This window comes from Propithecus coquereli, unplaced genomic scaffold (genome assembly GCF_000956105.1).
Source record: "Propithecus coquereli isolate 6110/MARCELLA unplaced genomic scaffold, Pcoq_1.0 Scaffold7, whole genome shotgun sequence".
Lineage (NCBI taxonomy): Eukaryota > Metazoa > Chordata > Mammalia > Primates > Indriidae > Propithecus > Propithecus coquereli.
Window position 1 is genome coordinate 14,098,603 of NW_012153062.1, and position 8,352 is coordinate 14,106,954.

Consider the following 8,352-nt stretch of genomic DNA (forward strand, 5'->3'; position numbering starts at 1 on the left):
GGGAGGAGGGGCGGGTATTTGCATACACAAAGAGTGCAATGCGCACCACCTGAAGGATGGACATATTTGAAACTTGGATTTAGGGGCGGGGGGGGCAAGGGCAACATACGTAACCTAAACATCTGTACCCCCATAATATGCTGGAAAAAAAAAAGTGTTAAACTCACATAAAATCTTTTATGAGGTGGGTAATATTATTATTCCCATTTTTTTTCTGATGAGAAAACTAAAGTTTCAAGGGGTTAGGTAACTCTCCAAGACACAAAGTTGGTATGTGTGTGTAAGTTGAAGGCAGCTGGCCTGGCTTCATAATCTTCACAGTGAACCACTACACTGCTACATATACATGTATCCTTAGATATTACATTAAATAATGATGATCTTATTTTACATGATATTAAACTTTGAGTTAGCTATATCATATTTACAAGTTTTTCTGCAATTATTTTTTTCCACTCAGCATTATGCTTCTGAGGTTCATGCATGTTGATCTTTATAGGTCTCATTCATTTATTTTCTCTCCTGCATAAAATTCAATCATGTGCATTTACTTCTCCTTATTTATTGATTTTCATTTTTGTGGATCCTTAGATTGCTTCCAATTTTTTTCTATTACAAATAATTTTACAATGAACATTTTTTATACATATCTCCTAATAGACAAATGAGTTTCTCTAGGATATAGTCCTATGAGTAAAACTGATGTTCACAGGACATGTATTTCAGCACTTTTACCAAATTTTGCTAGGTTTGCCTTCCAAAATGGTTGATCAATTTACATTTCCAATGGCAGGACATCAGAGTTTCAACTGCTTCACATGCTTGCCACAATTATGTCATTAGGCTGTTCAGTTGTGCCCAGCTGGTGCATACACAATAGAATCTTATTGTGGTTTTATTCATTATATTCTTAACAGTTGGGCATACCTTTTCCACTTCTCTATTGCTGCATAACAAATTGCCCCAAAATTTAACTTCGTAAAACAACTAGTTTATTAAGTTCAGAATTTTCATGGATTACAAATTCAAATCGGTAAGAGCAGAAATGGCTTTTCTCTGCCCCAGAAGGTCTGGGGCCTCAGCTGGGAACACCGAACAGCTGGGAGTGACTCAATGGATGAGGACTGGTACTGTCTGGAGTGATCTTACATATGCTGTTATTATTGGTTCAGACCTCAAGTGAAGATACTGATGCAAATCTCTATGTGCGGCCTCTACGTGTGGCCTGGGCTTCCTCACAGCATGGCGCTTCAGGACAGTTGAATTTCTTATATGGTGTCTCAAGCCTCCAAATTAGAGCATCTCAGTAAACAAGTTGAGGCTGTGTTGTTCTTTTATGACCCAGCCTTAGAAGTCACACACTGTCACTTCTCCTGCACTATATTGGTTAGAAGCAAGTCAGTAAGGTAAGCATGTGTTGAAAGGGAGGTGACATAGACCCCACTTCTCGATGGGAGGAATGTCAAGGAATTCACAGACAAGTTTAGAACTGCCATAATGTCCCAGAAGAGCTGTTTGGTCATTTCCCCTAAAATAACATTCACTTAACAGGGTGTGCTTTGTACACCCTGTTAGTGAAAAACACTAACTTTAATTCTATGTTATTGTTAAATTTCATATTTTAGTTTTTAAAGTCTTTAAAAAGTTTATTAAAGGATAAAAGCATTGATGAGAATAATAAAATATAATAAATACTTTACCTCATGATAATTTTTAAATCCTAAATGGCAAAGTAGATTCTATTGAGAATATTAATTACGAATCTATATGTGGGGAGAAATAAATCTTTGAGTTTGATGATTTCCCACAAGCAGAAGAAAAATAAAAGTGGGAGGAGGGCAAAACCATGAATCGTTGAAAGCAGGATTTGGTAGGATTGCACAATCATTTGCCCCTTGTCTTTGATATTATTTATCAGGATAATTTCTTAATAAGTGGTACAATATTGGTGAAATTTTATATCTATCAGTCTGGTCAACCCAGGAAGTTTTTCCAAAACAACAGAAAATAATTTTTTTCTGTATGAAATTTTTGGATTTTATTTTTAGAGATACAGAAGAGATTTTAGTGAACATTAGCTATTTTCCTGTCTGACCAGCACATCTTTCTCTGGAGAACTGCCCCTCTCCCAGTCCACGTAATTCTGGGTGGCTGTCAATTCTGTATTTCCCCTTGCCCAGCCACAGAAGTAGGCTCCAACCCAGGCTGGGCAATTAGAGTCCATTTTGAGGCTTGAAATAGTACAGCAGAGACCTCCTTCTGCTTCATCTGGGACCAAAACTCTTTTGGAAGTGTCGGCCTGAAACGGGTGGCTGGTGGCTTCATTTTCTGCTGCACGGAGAGTGCCTGTTGAGGATGAAGTCAATTCTGAGGAAAGCAGGGCCCAGAGGCAGACAGAGAGGTGGTGTTCTGATAATATAGTTTGATCTTTTAGATCTTGTTGTGAGAGAAGTCCACCCTCGGACTTCCTGGCCATGAGAGTCAACTGTTTCCCCATTTTTGCTAAAGCCACTTTGCGTTGTGTGGTTGCCACTTGCTAGAGAGGGGGTCTTGACTATTATCAATTTCAGAACTACAAAAGCAAGATTCAAAGTTTCCCTCTTTAGTAAAAATTGCCACTAGTTACACTATTATTAGGAAGTGTGTAAAACCAGTCCAAAAGAAATGACACGTATTATATATGGAAGGAAAACAAAGTGAGAAAAAAACCATGTCAGTGGCACACGGTCTATTTTCACCTCAGAGCTAGATAAGACCCCTCACGAGTAGATTCTGAATTGGGCTTTAGGTGTTGTATATATCTGAAGAACTGCTCAGCAGCTTATTTGTTTATTACATGGAGGAAAACTTTTGTTTGGTTAGTGATTATTTTCTGAGCCATAGTATAAAAAGGAATGAGGTTATCAACAGATAAGTAAGTGAGAAAGAAGAACATTGCTACTTGAATAAAAGGCTTTTTCTGGATGCCTGTTAACCATGTGATTTATTCACAGAGAACAGTCTCCACCTAACTCAGCTATGTGCTTCCTGTCTTTGACTCAGTATTAAGGAAAATAGTAAAAACCTTAATAACAAGTTGATCGTGGTCACTGAGCATGTGTTTTTAGCATACCATGTGAAGAAATGGGCAGCGAAGACATGAGTTGTTTTTTCCCCATATGACAGTCATCTGTCTTCATTTCTCATAAGCTTAAGAAATGAAGAATGAGGTAAAAAAACATTTTTTCTTGGCAGTGATAGTGCTCGTAAAGCCACTTCAGTGGTATCTGGTGGCTTGCTCAAAACCATATGGCTGATAGAATATTTCATTTTCAATCCTTAGGGTAAAGGATCAGGATTTTTTAAGAAGACTGAACTCGGGTAAAATGGTTTAATTGCTAAGAGTAGGACTCTTAGAATGTTGATTTTTTTTTTAATGGATAGAGAAACCAATGCTGTGTTATTAGGCATTTTTATTTTTATTTTTGATTCATTATTTTATCATTATAATGAACACAAACAATTCAACAGAATGCAAAGGAGAAATTACGAAACAACCCCATCCCATACCATCAGGGACATTATACTCTTTTCTCTGTGCACATATTGAGACAGAAAGGAAAAGAGATGGAGAGATAGGTACATAACTAGATAGCACTAATTTTATAAAAATTATACTTTTTAATAGAAGGTATTTAATTTAATTTTGCTTATTTAAAAAATCCAATTTGCCAGCAAGAGGAAACTGAAATGAAAGTAAACGTAATTGAATTTAACACAGGAAAAAGAAGTTGAAGTGAAAATGAAAACTGCTGATATATGTTCCTTCCCCACAAAAGAATTATAAAATCCTAAAAAAAAAAACATTGAGTGGTTAGAGTCGTTATTTTACTTAACCACATATACTAATTTTAGTCTCTATTAGTTGATTTCCTGCCATAAAAGGTACGGAAGTTAGAAGTCATCTATCTTCTCTCGCTTCTTTCCTCACCTTCCAATTTTGTTAGTTATATCTAAGTTTGCCAAGGTTTAAAGCATTTATATTCGGTTCTATAATTGTAATTATCAGAGTTGCTTATAATTAGACTACATTTAGACAGAGTCAGTGATTACTATGGGCTTTATATCACTGCTTCTCCATTACAGATCTTTACTTTGATTCATATCTAGGTGGATGTGAAGAGCCCACAGGTTTTCTGGTCTCTTCTTTTGGTTATTTAAGGGAGTCTGTCTTCTGCCTTTAAATTAAATGCAACTTGGCTGGGTATAATACTCTTGGCTTATACTTTCTATTTCCTAGAACTTTATAGCCATTGTCTAACTGTCTTTTGGCACTGAATATTGCTGTGGAGACTTCTGAGGCCAGCCTGATTCCCTCCCACCCCATGTCCCCAGCCTTGGGGGTGGCTTGATTTTTATGCATAAAATTTTAATTGTTAAAATTCAAAACCTTCACCAGAATATGGCTTAGTGTTGAAAGCTCTATGTCAATTTTTCCAAAAAAACAGTGTTCTTTCGGCATGTAAATTTAGTTCTTTCATTTTAGGGAAAAGTTTCTATTTGACAGATTTGAATGTTTTTTCTATTTCATTCATTAGTTCCTTTATTCAGGAATGCCAGTAGTGGATCATTTTTGTTCTATATCCATTACCATCTCTGAATTGTATTTAATCTCTTTATTTTTTTTCTTCTGCATTCATGGTAATTATCTCACTGTAATAAAAATTTTCTTCTGAATGTTAGTAAGTCTGTGACTTCAGCCCTCACTTATCACTGTGTATTTGCATTCTGGATCTGGCCTGTAGAGATGTTTATCTGGTTGAACACGATGTATGTCCTTAAAGATATATAAAAACATGCTCTATCAATCATTGCTATGTGTTTGGGGAAGGATAACAGAGGGAGGAAAGGAGGATTGTTTTAGCCTGACCAGAATTTCTTCTAAGTTTTCAAAGCTGTTCTGTATTTATCTCATTTCTTTTTCTTAATGATGTTTATTTTGGGTTTTTCTTCCCTTCAGATTTCCCAGACGCTATCTCTTCTTTCTGGGACCATTTCCTTTTTCCTGGAATACAATTTTAGAGTTCCTTAATGAGAATCTGTTGGTGGGAAATTGTCTCTCTTTTATTTGAAATGGTCTTTATTTCACCATTGTTGTTTCTTCTCTTACAGTTATGGCTGGGATCCTTCAGTACAATGCAGAAGAGCAGTGGTGATAATGGAGACACCAATCAGCGTCCAGTCAGGAAAACAGAAACCCTTCTAGGTATTTTAACTGAAGAAACTTATTAATAGAAGAAATTGGTTACACAGGTGGTGGATGAATGGGGAGCCAAAGAACTGCACTTCAGATAACAAAAATAAGTACCGGTCACATTATTACTAAAGTGTTTATAAAACCAGCTAAAACTAAAGACAAATACTAGGATGGTGAAGTAACCCAAAGACGAGTGACAGCAGGACATTCTCTCAGCTCTAGGACTGGAGGTGAAAAGGAGAAGGCAGGGCTCACGGAGCTCAGGCACTGGGGCCACCCCGTGGAACAGGGAAGCAGGACAGTGACCAGGAGTTGCGATAATGCAGAAGCTCAGGAGAGGGTTCAGAAAGCAAAGTGAGAGAGTCAGGGAGAGAGACACTCTGGCTTCCCCTTCCTTCTTCCCTCCAGTCTCTTGTCAGCACCTCCCACTGGCCAGGCCTATCTGGATGCCAGAGGGATAGGGTGCCTGGGACTAGAGTCCCCCTACTTTGCAATGACACAGTAGTGTGCCCATGTGTATAACGCTAAGTAAACAAAGTGCAGAACTTCAAAGACATTACTTCTTTACCTCCTGGTGTCTCATGTACATAAGAAATTGTTTCTTTAATGATAATGTTTTTTCCTTTAGAAGCGATTTAGAATTTTATTTCTGAAATCTTAAGAGGCTACATCTACATGTGTTTATACGGTTGAATGTGTATGCTTGTTTTTCAGTCCTGCTTGCAATTTATGGGCCATTTGACTAGAGGACTTGAGTCGTTCTTCAGCTTAGAAATATTTGCTCTGTAAATTCTTTATTTCCTTTCCATTTTCTCTGTCTCCTCCTTTTAGAACTGTTAGATAATTATCACATCTCTTGAAGTAAAATTCCCATGTTTCTTTACTTTTCACTCATATTTTTCTATCTCTATCTTTTGAATATTCATGCTGAGAGATTTCCTAGACTGTATCTTTTAGATTACTGATTTTCTATCATACCTATTCTAAAATTTATTTTTTCATAATTGTTTTTAATCTTTACTGAGATATAATGTACTCATTTAAAATATATAGTTCAATAAGTTTTGACAAATGTATACGACCAAAAATGCTTTCTGTGTTTATGTCGTTGATTATATCAGTCGTTCATTCCTTTTCATTGGTGCATAGTATTTCATCATATGGATGTGCCAGCATTTACTGATCCATTCACCTGTTGCTGGAAATTGGATTCTTCTCAGTGTGGGGCTGTTATAAAGCTGCTGTGAACATTCATGTCCTTGCAAGGGCATGTGTTTTCGTTATTTTGGGTAAATACCTGAAAGGGGAATGGCTGATCATTACGGTAAGTGAATGATTAACTTTATAACAAACTCCCAAACTACTTTCCAAAATGTCTGTCCCACTACGTTCCCATTAGTAATGAATGACCGTTCTAGCTGATCTACATCCTCACCAAACACATGGTAATGCCAGGCATTTACATTTTAGTCATTCTATTGGGTGTGTAGTGGCATTTAATTGTAGTTTTAACAGGCATTTTGCTGACTGCAGAATAGGTTCACCAATTACCAATCCCAAGGGAGGATTCCCACTGCATGGAAGATAGCAAAGACCATCACTAGGCCAACCACCAAGAACAGGAGTCCAAACACTTCCACCCACTGCATCTTGGTAAGACAGAACATGACCACACACAAGTTATATGAAGCTGATTGATTACTTACAGATAGGTGAGCGACAACAAGAAATCTCAGATCCATTGTGAGCCAGTCCCCCAAGGCTGGAGCAAGCTGCGAGGGGCAGACGGCATCTCAACTGCACAAGCCGCACCTGCACTGCTGCAGGGGGACCCTGAAAGGCAGTCCACCTGGGGTTATATACCTCAAGGGGCAACAGAACTCAATGGGCGAGCTTTAAAGGCCACCCTGCTCACAGGGTAAGGAAGAACAAAGCCTGGGCTGTTCCAGGTAGTTCTTTCCTAACTCGAGATGTTACATTCCCTAGGAGGAAGAGAACAAGGTCCAGACTATTTCAGGCAATTCCTCCCTATATTAGGATATTGCATTTCTAGCACATTCTATGGTTATTCTGAGAGTTACATACAGGAAATGTGGGGAAGGAGAAATAGGTCAGTCCAAGGCCACCCAGAGCACTGTACTGCAAGGACGAATAGCGACATTGAGTATCTTTCAAGGTACTCAGAACTGACATTGTTACAAAATTAAGTTCTGTAACAATGTGCTTGTATGCTCACTGCATGCTAAGTGTCATACCTTAGGAAAATCTTGGTTTAAGCCTTTGTTCTCTTTGAATTGTGAAAAGATTTTCTCTCCTCCCATCTTTTGGATAATCACATTTTCTACCTCAAATGACATTATTAAGTGTGGTAGGCAGAATAATGTCTCATGTCACTTCCCCCAAGGTGTCCATGTCCTAATCTCCAGGACCTGTGAATGCGTTAGGTTATATGACAAAGGGGAACTGGGGTAGCAGACAGAATTGAGGTTGCCAATCAGCTGTTCTTAAAAATAGATTAGCCTGGATCATCCAGGTGGGTGTAATGTCATAATAAGGGTCTTTGAAAGTGAAACAGGAAGGCAGAGAGGAGGTGAGAGGGCCCAATGCTGCTGGCTTTGAAGATGAAGGAGTGGCACCATGAGTCGAGGCAGGCAGGTGGCCTCCAGAAGCTGGAAAAGATAAGGAAACAGTCTTCCCTGGAGCCTCCAGAAAGGAATGCAGCCCTGCTGATGCCCTGATTTTAACCCAATCAGACTCATTTTGGATGTTAGATCTCTAGAGCTGTAAGATAATAAATTTGTATTGTTTTAAGCCCCTAAGTTTGTAGGAATTTGTTAAACCAGCAATAGAAAACTAATAAATTAAGGTGATCATTTGCTGGGCATTACCCCTGAATAACTGGGAGATGATGGGCCAACTGGGTATCCCCTCCGTCGACTCTTCAGCCCATTCCCACTTTCCTTTTGGTTGTTTCACTGTTAGCATCACCGTTAAGAGATGGGCAGAGACACTAAACTCCATGAATCTGGTATCTCAATTTTGTTGTATACTGCTTTGAGAGGAGAGGAAAGCTTGACGCCAAAGTTAAGTCTGACTAGGCCTTAGAAGTAGTTTGA